Genomic DNA, 22,378 nt, shown 5'->3' with positions numbered 1-22,378 from the left:
TCAGTGGATCTGACCGGGGCGCTGCAGCAACGAGGATGAGGCGAGCGCTCCGGGGAGGAACGGGGACCCGGAGCGCTCGGCGTAACAGTACCCCCCCCCTTGGGTCTCCCCCTCTTCTTGGGGCCAAAGAACCTGAGGAAAAAAAAGTCAATTTTTCCGTGATGAGGTCCGATGCACATTAGGAGGGGTTCTGTGCGGAAACGCATGAGACAGTCCAATCTTTCATTGTAAATACAATAGATGTAGAGGGGTCTGGCGAGACTGGTCACAGGGACGTAGAACCTGTTGATAAGAGAGGCCAAAAAATTTTTTCCTGCAGATCCGGAATCCAAGAAGACCATAGTAGAGAAGGAGAAGGTAGAGGCAGATATCCGCACAGGCACAGTAAGGCGTGGAGAAGCAGAGTTGACATCAAGAACTGTGTCACCTTTGTGCGGAGTCAGCGTACGTCTTTCCAGGCGGGGAGGACGGATAGGACAATCCTTCAGGAAGTGTTCGGTACCGGCATAGTACAGGCAAAGATTCTCCATGCGGCGTCGTGTCCTCTCTTGAGGTGTCAAGCGAGACCGGTCAACTTGCATAGCCTCCGCGGCGGGAAGCACAGGAACGGATTGCAGAGGACCAGAGGAGAGAGGAGCCGGGGAGAAAAAACGCCTCGTGCGAACAAAGTCCATATCCAGGCGGAGCTCCAGACGCCATCCGGAAGAACGCATGTCAATGCGAGTGGCAAGATGAATGAGTTCATGCAGGTTAGCAGGAGTTTCTCGTGCGGCCAGAACATCTTTAATGTTGCTGGATAGGCCTTTTTTAAAGGTCGCGCAGAGAATCTCACTATTCCAGGACAACTCGGAAGCAAGAGCACGGAACTGAATGGCGTACTCGCCAACGGAAGAAACACCCTGGACCAGGTTCAGCAGGGCAGTCTTGGCAGAAGAGGCTCGGGCAGGCTCCTCGAAGACACCACGGACCTCAGCGAAGTAGGACTGGACTGTGGCTGTGGCAGGATCATTGCGGACCCCATCAAATTTGTCCGGCAGGGACAAGCAGGGGTTAGGAGCGGCCGGTTGCTGCGGAGGAGTTGCAGGAGCCGGCGGAGGAGATGGTTGTTGCAGCTGTAGCTGTGACTGAATTTGCTGTATCTGTGACTGAAGATGCAGTGTCACGGAGGTCAAGTATGCCAGCTGTTGATTTCGTTGGGCGATCTTTAGGGCTTGCTGGGCGACCAGCGTAGGGAGGTCAGCGATAACTGGCAGAGGAAATTCAGCGGGATCCATGGCCGGATCTACTGTCACGATGCCGGCTGGCAGGTAGTGGATCCTCTGTGCCAGAGAGGGATGGCGAGGACCGCGCTAGTGGACCGGTTCTAAGCCACTACAGGTTTTCACCAGAGCCCGCCGCAAAGCGGGATGGTCTTGCTGCGGCGGTAGTGACCAGGTCGTATCCACTAGCAACGGCTCACCTCTCTGACTGCTGAAGATAGGCGAGGTACAAGGGAGTAGGCAGAAGCAAGGTCGGACGTAGCAGAAGGTCGGGGGCAGGCGGCAAGGATCGTAGTCAGGGGCAACGGCAGGAGGTCAGGAACACGGGCTAGGAACAAACAAGGGAACGCTTTCACTAGGCACAAGTGCAACAAGATCCGGCAAGGGAGTGCAGGGGAAGTGAGGTGATATAGGGAAGTGCACAGGTGGAAACTAATTAAGCTAATAGGAAGATTGGGCCAGGCACCATCATAGGTGCACTGGCCCTTTAAATCGCAGAGACCCGGCGCGCGCGCGCCCTAGGGAGCGGGGCCGCGCGCGCCGGGACAGGACCGACAGAGAGCGAGTCAGGTACGGGGACCGGGGTGCGCATCGCGAGCGGGCGCCACCCGCATCGCGAATCGCATCCCGGCTGGAGGCGGGACCGCAGCGCACCCATCAGCGTCAGTGGATCTGACCGGGGCGCTGCAGCAACGAGGATGAGGCGAGCGCTCCGGGGAGGAACGGGGACCCGGAGCGCTTGGCGTAACACACGTTCCTGACAAAATAGGAGCTGCAGAGGGACCTACTAGGACTAGGTGTAGGTAAGTATACTGTCAATTGAAAAGTTGCCCTATAAAAACACCTCAATTGTAACCTCAATGTTCCCCTTTTGATTGCAATCTTGAAAGCTAAGTTGTGACAAATGTTTTGGCTCCAATGCAAAAGCTTATTTAAGCAGTGCAGCATAGAGGGAGAGAGGGCATTGTCTAGATTGAAGAAGCCTATATATAAGATGGGTAAGGTTAAAAGGCAAATACATCTTGAGCCCCTCTGCCTCCATGGAAATATGATGCCTGAATATAGACTCGGAGTAACCACTGTGTGGTAGGCAGGGGGGTAACAGGCTATTGGGATTAGGTTCCACATATGTCAAATTTGTGATGCCAGAAGCAGAGTTGTGTATGTAGACTCAGGGGGGTAGCTATAGGGGGTGCAGAGGTAGCAGTAGCACTGAGGCTCTGGTGCCTAAGGGGGCCCCAAAGCACATCTGCCCCATAAGAGGCCAGTATTATAATTGGCACATGGGGCCAATGAGTGGTGCAACCTCTTTATCTTGATATACGTATTTTCCCACAAACCACTACTTCAAATAAGTTATAATCTGTACACAAGGCCCCAGGCTATAAGCCCCACCCAAGTTGGCTAATGTGTTGCCAACCTCACATGTCACTGTTTACATCTACCACAGTAGTGCACCTAAATGTATGTATTACTCTATATGTAACACATCCACACCTTTCATCTGCTGTAGGATTATATTGTGGCACTTGTAGTCCGCTGCAGGCATCCTCCATTGTATGCATTTTATACTGGGGATCGCCCTTAGCAACAGACTACAAGAGCAGGATCTGTTCTCCCAGTATAAATGCACAACTGCGTTTGGGGTTGAGCACCTCCTGCTTTTTAAGACCAGGTTTATAGAAAATAACTTTTTCTTTACTTCTGTTGAAGATTCAGTCACACCTAGTCTTTTTTTTTTTTTTATTTTGCAATAAGGCCCGTCGGATTTGCCTTTGTCCTTAAAGGGGTACTCCGGTGGAAATAAAAAATTTCAAATCAACTGGTGCCAGAAAGTTATACAGATTTGTGAATGACCTCTATTAAAAAAAATCTTAATCCTTCCAGTACCTACAGTATACTACAGAGCAAGTTGTTTTTTTTTTCCAGTCTGACCACAGTGCTCTCTGCTGACACCTCTGTCCATGTCAGGAACTGTCCAGAGCAGGAGCAAATCAACATAGCAAACCTTTCCTGCTTCAGACAGTTCCTGACACTGACAGAGGTGGCAGCAGAGAGCGCCGTGGTCAGACTGGTAAGAAAAGAACTACACAAATTTCTGTGGAACATACAGCAGCTGATAAGTACTGGAGGGATTAAGATTTTTTAATAGAAGTAATTTACAAATCTGTTTAACTTTATAGCACCAGTTGATTTAAAAAATAAAAAAAATTCCACCAGAGTGCCCCTTTAATGCTACCTTTTGTAGTACCCCTGTAGCGCCAGGCATGATGCAGCTGAAGCTGGAGATAATCTCCCTCTAAAGGTGAGAGACCTGCAGGAACACATGCACTCTGACCAGAGCCAACTAACTGGAAACCTTGTGAAGACCTTAGACCTAATTGGCTGATGGGTTTGGACATGTGACATATTACCAGAGCTCTCACAGTGAGAACAGACTCTTGGGAAGTTAATGTTAACCCCTTACACATTATGTGAGGCTCAGTGCATGCAAAAAAACACATTATAATAAACCTTTACGATATAGACTTTAGTCAGGGCATTAAAGGGGTACTCCGCCCCTAGACATCTTATCCCCTATCCAATCACAGTTGTGGTGTCCTAGAGTGGAGGCACCTGCTGCCACTCAGAATACTGTTTGGGTGGCTGTAGTCACTAAGGTTAAAGGGGTACTCCCCCCCAGATGTCTGATTTCGTGGGTCCCATCGCTGGGACCCCTGCAATCTCTGCTGCAGCACTGTGACGTCACGCCCTCCTTCTCAATGCAAGTCTATGGAAGGGGGCGTGATGTCCGCCCCGCCCCTACAATAGACTTGCATTGAGGAGGCGTGGTGTGATGTCATGAGGAGGCATGACTGTGATGTCATGAGCCTCTGGCGCCATTCCTTTAGAATGCCAGGTGCTGCAGAGAGATCCCGGGGGTCCTAGTGGTGAGACCCCTGCCATCAGACATCTTATCCCCTATCCAAAGGATAGTACCCCTTTAACCTTAGTGATTACAGCCACCCGAACAGTATTCTGAGTGGCAGAAGGTGCCTCCACTCTGGGACACCACAACTGTGATTTTTGCTATATGCCCCATTATCTCTGTGTACTCTCTTTATTTGAAAAAAAAATTAAATAAAAAAACTCTGCCCACTGCTCTATCCCTTTCAATTTATTTGTAATCCACAAATGAAAAAGAGCAGAAACCTAAATGAAGATTTTACATTTGTATTTTTAGAAAAGATACCAGGATTACTAGCAAGGACACAAACATTCTGCTGAGAACCAAGAGATAAGCAGCACATGAGCTGCACATCCAGCTGAAATGTTAGAATGATTTTTGGTTTGCATTTTATTTTTCATTGTTAAAGCAAGAAACGCCTGAAGCTTTACAGATCTCCCTTACTAAAACAAGTTTTATTTACTTTAAATTCAATGGCCTTGTCTGTTCCCTTTAACACATCTAACTAAAGGTAAAGAACATAGCAAAGAGTGTATTTTATCTTTATGGTATTTGCTATGTATTCTACTTATCAGATACATTTACAAACATTGTCAAATATTTAATCACAGCAAACAGGTAAGTCAGTGTTTCCCAACCAGTGTCTCCAGCTGTTGCAAAACTACAACTACCATGCAAGATATAGTAAAACCGATGTGTAATCTGTACATTTTTTCTCATATATGATGTGACCACATATCAAATGTTTATGTTTTTGTGTACATTTTTTTATTTATTTGGAAAATGAGAAAAAGAGGATGATTTTAATTTAAACATTTTTTTTAGGGAAGGCCCCTGCACAACTCCTCCCAATGTGTCACCCAATTTTGTTCCTTGTGATGTTGATGAGCCACAATAGACTACATGAAGATCATCCGTTCCGCTATGAATTAGCTTTTTTAAATTTTATTTTATTCTTTTACACTTTTTAAGTCCATTGGCTTGCTTATACTGATCAATGTTATGTTATTGCATAGCATTGATCAGTTAAATATGTGCTCTGCTAGTACAGCCTGTCTGAGGCAGCTTGTACAAGTAGATCTACAATGACAGGCACAAAAGTCTGCGGCAGCAGGCAAGACTGCCTTAGATTAAACCATCTATTATTCCTAGAATGGCCTCCACTTACAACATTAATTAAGAAGCCCGATTTTTTCTCGATCCTGAAGACGAGATTGAACAGCAATATTTGTTAGATGCCAAGAGGATAGTTTTGGGCTATATTGAGAAATCGAAGACTTTTGCATATCAGACTCTTGGTTCCTGCAGTTTTGTGGCACTAACAAAGGCAAAACAGCCTCTATAGCCTTAAAGGGTTACTCCGGTGGAAACCTTTTTTTTTTTTTTTTTTTTTTTTATCAACTGGGGCCAGAAAGTTAAACAGATTTGTAAATTACTTCTATTAAAAAAAAATCTTAATCCTCCCAGTACTTATTAGCTGCTGAATACTACAGAGAAAATCATTTTCTTTCTGATACACAGAGCTCTCTGCTGGCATCATGACCACAGTGCTCTCTGCTGACAACTCTGTCCCTTTTAAGAACTGTCCAGAGTATGAAAAAATCCCCATAGCAAACATATGCTGCTCTGGACAGTTCCTAAAATGGACAGAGATGTCAGCAGAGAGCACTGTGGTCATGATGTCAGCAGAGAGCAGTGTGTTCCAAAAAGAAAAGAATTTCCTCTGTAGTATTCAGCAGCTAATAAGTACTGGAAGGATTAAGATTTTTTAATAGAAGTCATTTACAATTCTGTTTAACTTTCTGACACCAGTTGATAAAAAAAAAATAAAAAAAAAACTTCAGGAGTACCCTTTTAATTTCTCAGTGGATTAAATACACCATTTGGTTCTGTTATTCATCTGCAGGTCTTTCTTGCCAGATCAACAGCTACTATGTGGGCTGAATTGGGCCAAGTTTCACTGGTACAGGTCTGGGCTGCTGCAACGTGTTTTGTGAAGTATTCCCAATTGGATCCCCTTAGGAGCAAAGAGGCATCCAAAGGCAGGCATGTACTGGAAGTAGTGGTTTCCTGACCCCTCCCTATTATTGCTTTATGAATCCCTTGGTGTGCTGCTGAGGGACATAATGGAAAGTTTAAATGTTAGGGGGTTCTTATAGTGTCTCTTGCTGGTAAGCGTTAATTGTCTGATCAGTTAATTGTTCATCTATTTATAATTTAGGAGATTTGTTCTTCTGTCCCATTTGGAATGAAAAATTAACCCTTAAAGTTCTGCTTCAGTACAAGTAAGTCTAGTGAGTATATTAAAAAATCACCGTAATTGCGACAACATGACTATGATTAACCCTAACTTAACAAGTGTCCACAGCTACCGATGACACATCTCAAACACCTTTTAACAGTTAGATAAAAATAAATAAGCCAGCAATGTGCAAGCTCTTCGTTTTCACCTGACAGTGACCTCCGTATCCTATGATGTTCGCTGTACCCTATAGGAGGGGATGGATGGGGCATACAATAACACTGCCAGATGTTTCCTGTCAACCATGTAGCGCTCATCATAATTAACATTCAGATTCATAGATAGGAAATATTCTCATTCCATATTTTCAGCATTAAGCAAGACTAAGTCAATCGTGATTGTATCATTGCAGCGATGTCACTGTCACACAATGCATTCACTTAACATTGAAATATTGTAACAGCTGCACTCTAGACTTCACTTGTAATGTTCAGGGGGATTTAACACCTCTTTCTCCTTTTTTTTTTTTATTCACTGCTGTAGTTAATACTGTTCAGAATTCATCTACTAAAACAACAGAGCAGATGGAAAGTTTAGTAAAACCTGATCTGTCCATTAGAAAAACATATGTTACATGAGAATTATTATTTCACTGAATATACAAGGAATGCGTTTATTTGGCTTCTTTATCCGCTATTTGCTGTTCTTCATATTGTAAAACAATGTATTAATTACAGGGAAGGTTAAACCACAGACTAGTAAAATGTAACATTCCGCTAATAAGATATACAAGTTTATGTATTGCTGATGCAAAAAAAAAAGAAAAATTTTAAGGTAGGTAGCTGATCAAGGGGGATCTGACCGCTGGGGCCCTCTTCGATCTCTGGGATGGGACCCCGGCTCTCTCAGTGAGGAGAGCGTGTGGTCTACTGGTAGACTGCATGCGCTCCATTCATTTCTATGAGAGTGCCGATGATGCCCAAGTGCTGTACTCAGGTCTTTTCGGCACTCCTATGGAAATGTATGGAGCGCGTGTCAGCTGCAGCACATGATCCTCACTGAGTGCTGTATTCCATCCCAATGAGCACGGGGGATCCCAGCACTCGGACCACCCTGCGATCAGCTACTTATCCCCGTTTATTTTTGCCGAATTTCTCCTTTAAATTATCGAGAGTGAAAATAGGTAACCTGTGTACTATGCAAGATTCCACTTAAAGAGGGTATCACCCATCTAAACCCCTTCATGGCCCCTTGAATTTTGATTTGTGGCTTATGTTTTCTTCCTCCTTACCTTGTAAGACCCATAACATTTTTATTTTTCGACAAAGTTGTATTAGGCCTTATTTTAGGACTAAGTTGTACTTTTCATTGGCTCACTTTATTTTTTATCAAATAATGTATGCTAAGGGTACGTTCAGACGAGCGTATTTTCCGTGCGTATTTTGCTGCGGATCCGCCTCTGAAGGACCTCTGTTTGCTGCCTTTACATGTGCCTGCTCAGAGCGGCAATACGTTGCTACGAGCAGACACTGCGATGTGCAGTATACTCGCACGTCGCGGCAGCTCTCGGCTTAGCTCATAGAGCAGGGGGAGCGGCCACGATGTGTGCGAGTACATCGCGCATGCGTGGGCGACTCGCACACCGCTTCAGTGTGTCTGCACATAGCGGCGTATTGCCGCTCCAAGCAGGCACATGTAAAGGCAGCATACAGAGGTCCTTCAGCGGCGGATCCGCAGCATAATATACGCCGTAAACCCGCTCGTCTGAACGTACCCTTAAAGCCAGAAAAAAATTATATGAAAAAATATGGAATTGCACAATTTTGTGGAGCAACAGTTTTTTCGGAGTTGACTTAACTGTAAAACTGATATGCTAACTTTATTGTATGGGTCAGTATGATTCCAATGATACCAAACGTACAAACATGGAAAATGTATGTTTTGTTTTACAGGTTAAAAAAATTGAAAACTTGATAGAAATAATAATCGGAAAATCTGTTCATTACCAATGTCTGAGCCCTATATCTTTTTAAATTTTTCCACCTACAGAGTAAACACAAAAAAATGTGTAGCGTCTAATATAAATAACCCCAAAACTGAAACACTCCAACAGAATATACAAAACTTTATTGAAAATCCATATTGAAATAATATACATAATAGACATATAAATGGCACCAAAATTAGTCCCCTAAGGAGCGCATACTCATGGAAGGCAGAAAGTATAATGAATCATGAATAAAGCAGAGGGTGTACATACATTGCTAGTCAAAGAAACTCATACAATCAGTAAGAAGCATAATGCAGTCAGAATTACAGGTAAATAAACAATATAAATACAAAATTCCCAACATGTGTCATAGATATCAACCTTACTCAGGTAGGTGAAAACCCAAACATATGTTTCGCTCAACTGAGCTTCATCAGGAGTTGTCACTATGTTGTTTGGAATTTATAGTGCAGTTGAAAAGTTTTGGACCCTTCTCCAGATGTGTGCCTCCACATAATCCTGTGTCCGAGCTCTACAGGCAGTTATTTCTACCTCATGACTTGGTTGTTGCTCTGATGTACAGGGTGGGCCATTTATATGGATACACCTTAATAAAATGGGAATGGTTGGTGATATTAACTTCCAGTTTGTGGCACATTAGTATATGTGAGGGGGAAAACTTTTCAAGATGGGTGGTGACCATGGCGGACATTTTTAAATCGCCATTTTGAATCCAACATTAGTTTTTTCAATAGGAAGAGGGTCATGTGACACATAAAACTTATTGGGAATTTCACAAGAAAAACGCTGGTGTGCTTGGTTTTAAAGTAACTTTATTCTTTCATGAGTTATTTACAAGTTTCTCTTTGTTTACAGCCATTGACATGTCGTCGAGGTTAACACGTGATAGAAATTGTGTTGATGTATGGTGAACGCAGTAACCGGGTCATTGCAGCAGATTTCAATGCAAGACACCCTACAAGACCACCCGTGAAACTGGTTCAGTGTTGGATTTGCCAAAATGTGGACGCATGAAATCTGTCACTAATGAAAAAACATCAGTGGCTGTCCTAGCTTCATTCAGCAAGAGCCCACAGCGTAGCACTCACCGCATGTCACTGGAGAGTGGCATTAGTCGAACATCCCTTCGGCGGATATTAGCTACTCACAAATGGCACCCTTACAAACTCCAGCTACTGCAGCATCTCAACGAGGATGACCCAGATTGGCGCACTGAATTTGCAGAATGGGCAAAACAAAAATTGGAACAGGACCCTCAGTTTACGCAGAAGATTTTGTTCAGTGATGAGGCAAACTTTTATGTGAATGGTGAAGTTAACAAACAAAATCACCGCTATTGGTCTGACACTAACCCACATTGGATAGATCCCTCCAAGACTGTTGGAACACAAAAATTGATGGTATGGTGTGGTATATGGGGTACAAAGATAGTGGGGCCATTCTTCATCAATGGAAACCTCAAGGCCACTGGATATGCAAAATTGCTACATTATGATGTGTTTCCCTGTTTATGCACTGAAGCTGGCATGTTCCCTGAGTTTTTCCAGCAAGATGGTGCACCACCACATTATGGGTGTCAGGTCCGAGCATTCCTAGATGAACAGTTTCCTGGAAAGTGGATTGGTCGTTGTTGGCCAGTTGAATGGCCCCCAAGGTCTCCCAATCTGACCCCCTTAGACTTTTATCTTTGGGGTCATCTGAAGGCAATTGTCTATGCTGTGAAGATACGAGATGAGCAGTACCTGAAACTACGGATACTGGAAGCCTGTGCTAGCATTTCTCCTGCAGTGTTGCTATCAGTGTGTGAAGAGTGGGAGAAGAGGGTTGCATTGACAATCCAACACAATGGGCAGCACATTGAACACATTTTATAAGTGGTCAGAAACTTGTAAATAACTCATGAAAGAATACTGTTATGTTAAAACCAAGCACACCAATGTTTTTATTGTGAAATTCCAAATTAGTTTGATGTGTCACATGACCCTCTTCCAATTGAAAAAACTAAAGTTGGATTCAAAATGGCTGATTTCAAAATGGCCGCCATGGTCACCACCCATCTTGAAAAGTTTCCCCCCTCACATATCCTAATGTGCCACAAGTTAATATCACCAACCATTCCCATTTTATTAAGGTGTATCCATATAAATGGCCCACCCTGTAGATTGTCAGCTGTGAAACCTTATATTGACAGGACTGTGTCAAGTTATGTCCAATCAACTGAATGAACTGAATTGACCAAAAGTGACAAAAAAGGCGTAGAAACATCTCAGAGAAAAATTTCAAGTGTCATAGCAAAGGTTTTGAATACTTATGTCCAATCAAATTTTTATTTCTTCATTTTTAATAAATTGGCAAAAAAAATCTGTTTTCACATTCTCATTATGGGGTAGTGGGTGTAGATTGATGAGGGAACACTTCATTTTTTCTTATTTTAGCATAAGGCCGCAACATTACAACTTAAAAAACATTAAAGGGTCTAAAGACTTTCCCAATGCATTGTATCCAATGAAGACCACCCTTATTTAAAAGGCAACAAATTCATGTATTATTTGTCAAAAGACTATTATATATGTTTCAATATTCATCAAATAGAACACAAACGTATTTGTACCCTAAAAAATCTATAATATCCATTTTGTCCTTATGAGCGTGTAGAATGTATTGGAACATAGTAGGGTAAAAGCTAAAAATAAAACAATGAATATTTATCCTGTAAAGTAGTTAAGCTGTTACAAGCAGTCAATTGCCCTAGGCCATTTTCAGGGAATAAAACATCATAGCCTTTTCCCTTTCATTTATTCTCAGCTGCCCTTTTTCTTGCATAGCCTAGATAAAACAAAAAGTATAGTACAAAAAAACCGTCAGTATAAAATCTAACAGTACAATTCCTTTAATGTGCTAATATTAGGATGCAATTTGTGGATATTAAAACCTTACAGGTCCAACATTCTGCATTGACGTATTGTTGAATGTATCTTTGTCAAAGCGTTGTTTCTTTTTTAAATACAGAGAAAATCATCTAAGTAAACATCATATTTGATGATAAAATGTTGGTTGCCTGTAGGTGCCACAAGCGGGAGCTTAGGAACATATGGCGTACGGTTTCATTGTTGACTTAAAAGTATGCATTATGTTCCAAGGCTCCCCATAATGGCAGATAGTAAGATATTTAAGGGGTCTTCTGGGATTTTTTTTGATTTTTTTTAAATAACGCTGGCGCTGCTGTAAGGAAAAAAAAAGTGATCGAATTTTTGAGTTTTTTTAAAAGTAGTACAATGTTAGAAAAGCATGTAAAGATGGGCATTGCCCCACAGAATAAAGAAAACATAAAGAGGGGCATTTATCAACCCTTTTACCCGAGTTTTTCAGTGTAAATTTGTCGCAAAAAAGTTGCTACTGCGACACTGTGACTTTTCGTGCGACAATCATCTATGCGAGCAAGAAGAGCAAGTTTTGTTTTTTTGACTACGGTACGTGGGTTTGAAAACTTTACTTGGTTTAGTCAGGTATTTATTAACTGCGACAGTCGCAGCTGCGCAATAAAATGTCGCAACAGCCGTAAAAAATGACTAAATTTACTCCAGCTCCAACATGGAGCAGGAAAAGCTACTGCCGCCCGGGCTCTGACATACTTTCTCCCCGCTACCCTCACTTCGCTACAGGGACACTGCAGTGATTTACATCCCACCCCCCTCTCAGCTGCCAGCGCCACACAACTCCCATCTGTCTGCTAACTGTGGCAAGACTACAAGTTCCAGCATGCCCTTACAGTGAGGACACGCTGGGAGTTGTAGTCTTGTAGCAGCGGGAGCTGAGCGGCGCGGGTGGGAGACAAGGGGGGGGGATATCAGTGTCCCCATCATTATTAAGTGAGGGTAGCGGGGAGGCTGTATGAGGAGCCCGGGCGGCTGCACTGTAATGTCAGCCCGGGCTCCTTATAACATATACCGGTGCCGCAGACTCCAAAATCCCCTGCTGTAATGTCACATTTCCCGCTGGGTCCTGTGATTGGCCAGGACCAGCAGCCAATCACAGGACCCAACTGGAACAGTGACATAACATTAGGAGATATAGGAGTCTGTCAGGGGGGGGGTCCGTCAGCACCCCCGCGCCCGCAAGGGGGTTGTAGTCCTGCAGCTGGGGGCAGGGGACAAGCTTGTCACTTGCCCACACATCTCCTGCACCACACAACTACAACTCCCAGCATGTCCTTACTGTAAGGGCATGCTGGGAGTTGTAGTTGTGCGGGGCGGGAGATATGCGAGCAGGTGATAAATGTACTAACCCATTTTTTTTTTTCTCATTTCCAATCCGTGTATCATGTGGACTTCTTCGGATTCGGTGGACTACTTCGATGACCAGCATTTTTCTTCATTTGATTTTAATAAAATGGTTAACGAGGGCTTGTGGGGAAGTGTTTTTTGTAATAAAATTTTTTATAAACCTGTTGTGTTTTTTCCTTACTTTACTTGACAGGCTTAGTAGTGGAAGCTGTCTTATAGACAGAGTCCATTACTAAGCTGGGCTTAGCGTTAGCCACAAAAAAAGCTAGCGCTAACCCCCAATTATTACCCCGGTACCCACCACCACAGGGGTGCCGGGAAGAGCCGGTACCAACAGGCCCGGAGTATCAAGAATGGCGCTCCTGGGCCTAGGCAGTAACAGGCTGGCGTTATTTAGGCTGGGGAGGGCCAGTAACAATGGTCCTCGCCCACCCTGGTAACGTCAGGCTGTTACTGTTTGGTTGGTATTTGGCCGAGAATAAAAATAGGGGGGACCCTATACGTTTTTTTTTAAATAAATAATTAAATATAAAAAAAAACACATAGGGTCCCCCCTACTTTGATTCTCAGCCAAATACCAACCAAACAGTAACAGCCTGACGTTACCAGAGTGAGCGAGGACCATTGGTACTGGCCCTCCCCAGCCTGTTACGGCCTAGGCCCAGGAGCGCCATTTTTGACGCTCCGGGCATGTTGGTAGCGGCTTTTCCCGGCACCCCTGTGGTGTTGGGTACCGGGGTAATAATTGGGGGTTAGTGCTAGCTGTTTTTGTGGCTAACGCTAAGCCCAGCTTAGTAATGGACTCCGTCTTTGAGACAGCTTCCACTACTAAGCCTGTACAGTAAGTAAAAAAAAAAAAAAACACAACAGGCCCGGAGTATCAAAAATGGCGCTCCTGGGCCTAGGCAGTAACAGGCTGGCGTTATTTAGGCTGGGGAGAGCCAGTAACAATGGTCCTCGCCCACCCTGGTAACGTCAGGCTGTTACTGTTTGGTTGGTATTTGGCCGAGAATAAAAATAGGGGGGACCCTATGCGTTTATTTTTAAATAAATAATTAAATATAAAAAAAACACATAGGGTCCCCCCTACTTTGATTCTCAGCCAAATACCAACCAAACAGTAACAGCCTGACGTTACCAGAGTGAGCGAGGACCATTGGTACTGGCCCTCCCCAGCCTGTTACGGCCTAGGCCCAGGAGCGCCATTTTTGACGCTCCGGGCATGTTGGTAGCGGCTTTTCCCGGCACCCCTGTGGTGTTGGGTACCGGGGTAATAATTGGGGGTTAGTGCTAGCTGTTTTTGTGGCTAACGCTAAGCCCAGCTTAGTAATGGACTCCGTCTTTGAGACAGCTTCCACTACTAAGCCTGTACAGTAAGTAAAAAAAAAAAAAAAAACACAACAGGTTTAAAAAAAATTATTCTAAAAAAAAAAAACACTCCCCCGCAAGCCCTCGTTAACCATTTTATTAATATCAAGCAAAGAAAAACGCTGGTTGTCGAAGTAGTCCCCCGAATCCGAAGGAGTCCACAGGATACACGGATCTGTAGAAGAAGTAAAAAAAAAAAAAAAGTAAGTACAATTAGGGAGAAAAAACTGTGTTAAAAATATGTAATAAACACACACATTATATATATATATATATATATATATATATATATATATATATATATATATAATATGTGCAAATTTTTTTTTCAAAGCTGCAAAGTGGTGTTCTGTAGTCATTATTTGGTTTTTGCTTATGTGTGCTAAAAAAGTGGTATTTAACCCCTTAAGGACCAGGCCATTTTACACCTTAGGACCAGAGCGTTTTTTGCACATCTGACCACTGTCACTTTAAACATTAATAACTCTGGAATGCTTTTACTTATCATTCTGATTCCGAGATTGTTTTTTCGTGACATATTCTACTTTAACAAAGTGGTAAAATTTTGTGGTAACTTGCATCCTTTCTTGGTGAAAAATCCCAAAATTTGATGAAAAATTTGAAAATTTTGCATTTTTCTAACTTTGAAGCTCTCTGCTTGTAAGGAAAATGGATATTCAAAATATTTTTTTATTTTATTCACATTTCCAATATGTCTACTTTATGTTTGCATCATAAAATTGATGTGTTTTTACTTTTGGAAGACACCAGAGGGCTTCAAAGTTCAGCAGCACTTTTCCAATTTTTCACAAAATTTTGAACCTCGCTTTTTTTCAGAGACCAGTTCAGGTTTGAAGTGGATTTGAAGGGTCTTCCCATTAGAAATACCCCACAAATGACCCCATTATAAAAACTACACCCCACAAAGTATTCAAAATGACAATCAGTAAGTGTTTTAACCCTTTAGGTGTTTCACAGGAATAGCAGCAAAGTGAAGGAGAAAATTCACAATCTTTATTTTTTACACTCGCATGTTCTTGTAAACCCAATTTTTGAATTTTTACAAGGGGTAAAAGGAGAAAATGTATACTTATATTTGTAGCCCAATTTCTCTCGAGTAAGCACATACCTCATATGTCTATGTAAAGTGTTCGGCGGGCGCAGTAGAGGGCTCAGAAGCGAAGGAGCGACAAGGGGATTTTGGAGAGTACTTCAGAAATGGTTTTTGGGGGGCATGTTGCATTTAGGAAGCCCCTATGGTGCCAGAACAGCAAAAATTACCCGCATGGCATACCATTTTGGAAACTAGACCCCTTGGGGAACGTAACAAGGAATAAAGTGAGCCTTAATACCCCACAGGTGTTTCACGACTTTTGCATATGTAAAAAAAAATTATTTTTTTTTCACTAAAATGTGTGTTTCCCCCCAAATTTTGCATTTTTGCAAGGGTTAATAGCAGAAAATACCCTCCAAAATTTGTAACCCCATCTCTTCTGAGTATGGAGGCACCCCATAAGTTGGCGTGAAGTGCATTACGGGCGAACTACAATGCTCCGAAGAGAAGGAGTGATATTTGACTTTTTGAGAGCAAATTTTGCTCGGGGGGCATGTCGCATTTAGGAAGCCCCTATGGTGCCAGAACAGCAAAAATTACCCGCATGGCATACCATTTTGGAAACTAGACCCCTTGAGGAACGTAACAAGGAATAAAGTGAGCCTTAATACCCCACAGGTGTTTCACGACTTTTGCATATGTAAAAAAATATATATATTTTTTTCACTAAAATGTGTGTTTCCCCCCAAATTTCAAATTTTTGCAAGGGTTAATAGCAGAAAATACCCCCCAAAATTTGTAACCCCATCTCTTCTGAGTATGGAGGTACCCCATAAGTGGACCTGAAGTGCACTACGGGCGAACTACAATGCTCAGAAGAGGAGGAGCACCATTGAGCTTTTGGAAAGAGAATTAGTTTGGAATGGTAGTCAGGGGCCATGTGCATTTACAAAGCCCCCCGTGGTGCCAGAACAGTGGACCCCCCCACATGTGACCCCACAGAATTTAATAAGTGGTGCAGTGAGCATTTACACCCCACTGGCGTTTGACAGATCTTTGGGACAGTGGGCTGTGCAAATGGAAAATTACATTTTTCATTTTCACGGATCACTGTTCCAAAAATCTGTCAGACACCTGTGGGGCGTAAATGCTCACTGCGCCCCTTATTACATTACATGAGGGGTGTAGTTTCCAAAATGGGGTCACATATGGGGGGGTCCATTGTTCTGGTACCATGGGGGCTTTGTAAACACAAGTGGCCTTCAATTCCGGACAAATTTTCTCTTCAAAATCCCAATGGCGCTCCTTCTCTTCTGAGCATTGTAGTGCACCCATAGAGCACTTTACATCCACATATGGGGTATGCTCTTACTCAGAAGAAATTGGGTTACAAATTTTGGGGGGCTTTTTTTTATTTTCCCTTGTGAAAATGAAAAATTTAGGGTGACACCAGCATTTTAGTGAAAAAATTATTTTTTTTCATTTTCCCATCCAACTTTAATGAAAATTTGTCAAACACCTGTGGGGTGTTCAGGCTCACTATACCCCTTGTTACGTTCCGTGAGGGGTTTCGTTTCCAAAATGGGGTCACATGTCTGTATTTATTGTTTTGTGTTTATGTCAGAACCACTGTAAAATCAGCCACCCCTGTGCAAATCACCAATTTAGGCCTCAAATGTACATGGTGCGCTCTCACTCCTGAGCCTTGTTGTGCGTCCGCTGAGCATTTTACGCCCACATATGGGGTATCTCCGTACTCAGGAGAAATTGCGTTACAAATTTTGGGGGTCTTTTTTTCCTTTTACCTCCCGTGAAAATAAAAAGTAAAGGACAACACCAGCATGTTAGTGTAAAAAAAAAATTTTTTTTTACACTAACAGGCTGGTGTAGACCCCAACTTTTCTTTTTCATAAGGGGTAAAAGGAAAAAAAAGCCCCCAAAATTAGTAACGCAATTTCTCCCGAGTACGGAGATACCCCATATGTGGCACTAAACTGTTTCCTTGAAATACGACAGGGCTCCGAAGTGAGAGAGCGCCATGCGCATTTGAGGACTAAATTAGGGATTGCACAGGGGTGGACATAGGGGTATTCTACGCCAGTGATTCCCAAACAGGGTGCCTCCAGCTGTTGCTAAACTCCCAGCATGCCTGGACAGTCAGTGGCTGTCCGGAAATGCTGGGAGTTGTTGTTTTGCAACAGCTGGAGGCTCTGTTTTGGAAACACTGCCGTACAATACAATTTTTATTTTTTATTAGGGGGACAGTGTAAGGAGGTGTATATGTTGTGTTTTACTCTTTATTATGTGTTAGTATAGTGTAGTGTAGTGTTTTTAGGGTACATTCACACTGGCGGGTTTACAGTGAATTTACCGCTAGGAGTTTGCGCTGCGGTGAAAAATTTGCCACAGCCCAAACTTGAAGCAGAAAACTTACTGTAAACCCGCCCGTGTGAATGTACCCTGTACGTTCACATGGGGGGGGGGGGGGGGGGGGGGCAAACCTCCAGCTGTTTCAAAACTACAACTCCCAGCATGTACTGACAGACCGTGCATGCTGGGAGTTGTACTTTTGCAACAGCTGGAGGCACACTGGTTGGAAAACCTTCAGTTAGGTTCTGTTACCTAACTCAGTATTTTCCAACCAGTGTGCCTCCAGCTGTTGCAAAACTTCAACTCCCAGCATGTACTGATCGCCGAAAGGCATGCTGGGAGATGTAGTTATGCAACAGCTGGAGGGATCGCAACTACAACTCCCAGCATGCAGAGACAGCTGTTTGCTGTTTAGGCTTGCTGGGAGTTGCAGTTTTGCAACATCTGTAGAGCTATAGTTTAGAGACCACTGCATAGTGGTCTCCAAACTGTGGACCTCCAGATGTTGCAAAACTACAACTCCCAGCATGCCCAGACAGCAAACTGCTGTCTGGGCATGTTGGGAGTTGTAGTTTTGCAAGATCTGGAGGTGCACAGTATAGAGATCACTTTGCAGTGGTCTCAAACTGTAGACCTCCAGCTGTTGCAAAACTGCAACTCCCAGCAAGCCTAAACAGCTCTCTGGGCATGCTGGGAGTTGTAATTTTGCAACATCTGGAGGGTTACAGTTTAGAGACCACTATAGTGGTCTCAGACTGTAGCCCTCCAGATGTTGCTAAGTAACTCACCGGCTTCCGTTGGATCCAGGGAGCTGTGTCGCGGTCCTCTTCTTCCGCCGATCGTCGCCCGCTGACGCCGCTGATCGTCGCCGCTGCCGTCGCCGATGGGTAAGTGGATCTTCGGCGCCGGTCCCTGTCGGTTTCCCCGTCCTGCCCCGCCTATTGTGGGAGGGCAGGACGGGGAAACCGAAAGTAAACCCCTCTGCCCCCGATCTGCTATTGGTGGTCGCGTCTAGACCAACAATAGCAGAGATAGGAGGGGTGGCAACCCTGCCACCTCACTCCTATCGCTACAGGGGGATCGTGGGTGTCTAGGACACCCGCGATCCCCCTTCTATCCCGGGTCACCGGGTCACCATAGACCCGTATGACCCGGAATCGGCGCAAATCGCAAGTGTGAATTCACTTGCGATTTGCGCCGATCGCCGACATGGGGGGGTCTAATGACTCCCCTGGGCATTTGCGCGGGGTGCCTGCTGATAGATATCAGCACTCACCCCGGCGCAATCCCCGCCCGGCGCACGGTGTGGACCGAAATTCCCACGGGCGTACAGGTACGCCCTTGGTCCTTAAGTACCAGGGAGCAAAGGCGTACCTGTACGCCCTTGGTCCTTAAGGGGTTAAAAGTGATTTCTTGGTTTTTGCTCATGTAAGCCAAATTTATCAACCCCCTGTGATAGTATGATAAATGTGTCATACATAAGCAAAAAAATAGCAAGAAAAAAATGACTACAGAACTTGCTTACCAAAGCAACGATGATAAATGTCCCCGAAAGTGCGTAAAAAAAATACCAAAAATAGCTAAATTGACGGTTTCTAATCGATCTGCCATATTTTGGTTGTGCCATAGATTTTATGGTAAAATAAAAGGTTCATTACAAAGAATAATTGGGTGAGCAAAAAACAAGCACACAAATGGTTCTGTAGATTGAACAATAAAAAAATGATGGCTCTTAGAAGGCAAGGAGGAAAAAACAAAACACAAACAAAAACAATAAAATTTAAATTCCCTGTGTCTTCAAGGCCAAAATGGGCTGTGTTTTTAAGGGGTTAATAATAATAATATACATAATGTAAAAAACAAGATGTTTCTGCACTCACCACAATCCACTGCTCACTGTAGAGGAAGTCATCATGGGGGAATGGGAATAGCACGGGGGCCGATGCCGATAATGTTCAAAATCGTCAATATCGGCCGATAATATCTGCCAAACCGATAATCGGTCGATCCCTAATACATATATTTATTTATTTTTAATCTGGGTTAATCTGGATACCTCAGTGCAGGTACACGCCGATTGCATAATCTCCAGGGTGGGAAGCAGAAAGCCTTTGTAGTCATTATTGAGGACACCAGAAGTGTCCTTGTAGAGTTTGTGGCAGACCGCCCAGACGTTTATAGGCACTGACCCCTCCGCCACAAGTGATATTTTACAGGATTAAAAACACAGCTACTTTCTTCCAAAAACAGTGCTTTGCCTGTTACCAGGTTCCATGGGGTTTTGCATCATTTACTTCAACAGAGCTGAACTAGAAAATCACACAAAACCCATGGACAGAGGTTGTACTATTTCTAGAAGAAAACAGCTATAGTTTTATTTTTATTTTATTTTTTATTTTTTATAAAACTGCTTCAACTTTTTCCAGTTTAATTTACTAAAAACTTTGCTGTGGAAACACTAGAACTGCTGTTTTCCATCACCTATTGTAGCCTCACAATAAATAGTTATAGTATAAATAATATAAAAGTAATCAACAAAAATATTCATAAATTTAGCTCCCAATAAAGCCTCTAAGCATTGTACTGGATTTCCTATTGTTCCCATCTTCTATGTTTACATTTTACATAACTCCTGTACGTATATTCCCTTAGAAAGTCGGCAAATTGTAAGAAGAAGCTTTGCTGCAGCTGGAGAAGGAAAAGAGCAGTCAATATTTCTCCACGCTTGTCAAATCAATGGCTGCCTAGAACTGATAAGCAATGACTGTATACACGGGAGACAGGACCTGACGTGAGTTAGTTTACAGAGCTCGGATGAGACACATTTCTCCTTTTTGGTTAGCATGAGTTCCTAATTGAGGGAATCATAGTAATATGATTTTGGAAGGCAAACCTAATTGCAATTTGACATCCCAGCTGCTGCTTCTGTGAGTGTAAAACTTCACAGCCCATAGAGGCCTCGAGCAGAGGCCTACACAGCCATATGCAGAATCCCTGCAGCCAGCGGGAAGGCCCTTCTCTCACTTCTCCCTCCGACTTGCTGTTTCTTGCCTATTTTATGCTTTATTAGCTCTGTATATTTTTGTAAAATTCTGTTAAATCCTCTTAAATTGGCTCATTGGGCTCATGGAAGCATTAATGATTTGTGCTCTTTATGGTTTTTGGCATTGGCTTTTAGGTTTTCTCCAGCGCTTTCACATTTTAAAGTTGTTTAGCTTCTAGCATGTATTACTGTATACCGATTTTATTCTTTAAAACATTTACATTAAAATAAACAACTTTTTAGCAATAGTAACAATACATTTCGTATAATTTGATAATAGCCAAATAATACTAATTTAATAATGTGCACAACTTCATCTTTTTAAGAACTGCCACTGTATTTTTGGGGTTCAGTCAATAAATTATAGGGGTATGTCTAACCAATAGGAAGGTCAGTCACTTTAGTAAGTAGATAGGTCCTCCCCCAGTTTGTAATTTCCCCCCAGGATACACGTGCCCCAGTAGGTAGTTTCCCCAGTATATAGGCCCCCAATAGGTAGTTATCCCTGGTAGGTAGCCCCCATTAGGTAGTCTCAGTTAATAGACCTCCAGTAGGTATGTTGCCCCTGTAGATATCTACAAAGGAAACATACCTACTGGTGGTTAAGTCCCAGTAGGTGGTTTCCCCTGTAAATAGGCTCCAGTATGTAGATTTTCCACTAAGCAAGATTATAAAAGAGAAGGAAAAAAAAAAAACATACCCACCTCAGCTATTCCATAGTCACTAGCACTCTTCTATCATCATATCATCATGGCTCTAGGCAGATTGGGGGGTCTCTTTATTTGGAACACACATGCATATGATGAGTGGCATCTTCTGTTTGTAGGAAAAGGAACGCTGCTTTTAACTGGAAGCACATCCTTAGAATGCACTAACAGTTAAAAGCGGCACACAAGTATTTCACCATTACTCCTGAAGATGCTCGTACAGTTGAATGGGGCTCAATGGGGCACTTAAAGGGGTACTCCGCTGCTCAGTGTTTGGAGCAAAATGTTCCGAATGCTTAGAGCCGGCATCGGGAGCTCGTGATGTCATAGCCCTGCCACCTCATGAGGTCACGCCCCGCCCCCTCAATGCAAGTCTATGGGAGGGGGCGTGACGGCTGTCACGCCCCCTCCCATAGACTTGCATTGAGGGGGCGGGGTGTGATGTCATGAGGGGTGGGGCTATGACGTCACGAGCTCCCAATACTGGCTCTACCCCTTTAAGACTGTGAAATTACCCCCTTGTGTATGCTATAGTTGTCATTGTCACACTTACTCCACTGTGGCACCCACCTCTGTCTTCTCATCTCTGGTATCATAGCCGCAACACTTTTCTCCTGCTGGGATGACTTCTGCTGCAGAGCGTGATGCTATCTGAACATCCATCTTTAATCAGTTCCTACTTATAGGATAGAATAATGTTTATAGGTTCTTGCAAAAGTGGTCTACTGTTCTGATCATCAAATGTATTGAGAGATCTCCTTCTGTCCTGACTTTTGCTTGTCTTCTTCTTGGGCACCACGCTTTGGAATCATCAGCTGTTGGTAATGGAGACTACTCTGAGGTAAGTGACACCACGCTTTGGAATCATCAGCTGTTGGTAATGGAGACTACTCTGAGGTAAGTGACACCACGCTTTGGAATCATCAGCTGTTGGTAATGGAGACTACTCTGAGGTAAGTGATCTAGAGTTATCTGCAGAGAAGTTCACATCTCTGAATAGGGGTTTACTGGTAAAAAAAAAACTTTCTCAGCTAGGAATTTCTTAGATAAATAGACATTAAGTCACCTGACACAAGGTGTTTGGCTATTTTTGG

At 43.3% G+C, this 22,378-nt stretch overlaps 1 long non-coding RNA gene across 1 annotated transcript; it reads right to left on the bottom strand.

The window, feature by feature from the left end:
• Window positions 1–10,465: 10,465 nt before the first annotated feature.
• Window positions 10,466–22,145, bottom strand: LOC130285510 (uncharacterized). The gene is made up of 3 exons (XR_008847357.1): window positions 21,855–22,145; window positions 21,282–21,393; window positions 10,466–11,285 (listed from the first exon to the last, which is right to left on the bottom strand). It is a non-coding gene; the product is annotated as an uncharacterized LOC130285510 (long non-coding RNA).
• Between the last annotated feature and the right edge of the window lie 233 nt (window positions 22,146–22,378).

This window comes from Hyla sarda, chromosome 8, assembly GCF_029499605.1.
Source record: "Hyla sarda isolate aHylSar1 chromosome 8, aHylSar1.hap1, whole genome shotgun sequence".
Classification (NCBI taxonomy): Eukaryota; Metazoa; Chordata; class Amphibia; order Anura; family Hylidae; genus Hyla; species Hyla sarda.
This window is presented reverse-complemented; position numbering and strand designations above follow the sequence as displayed.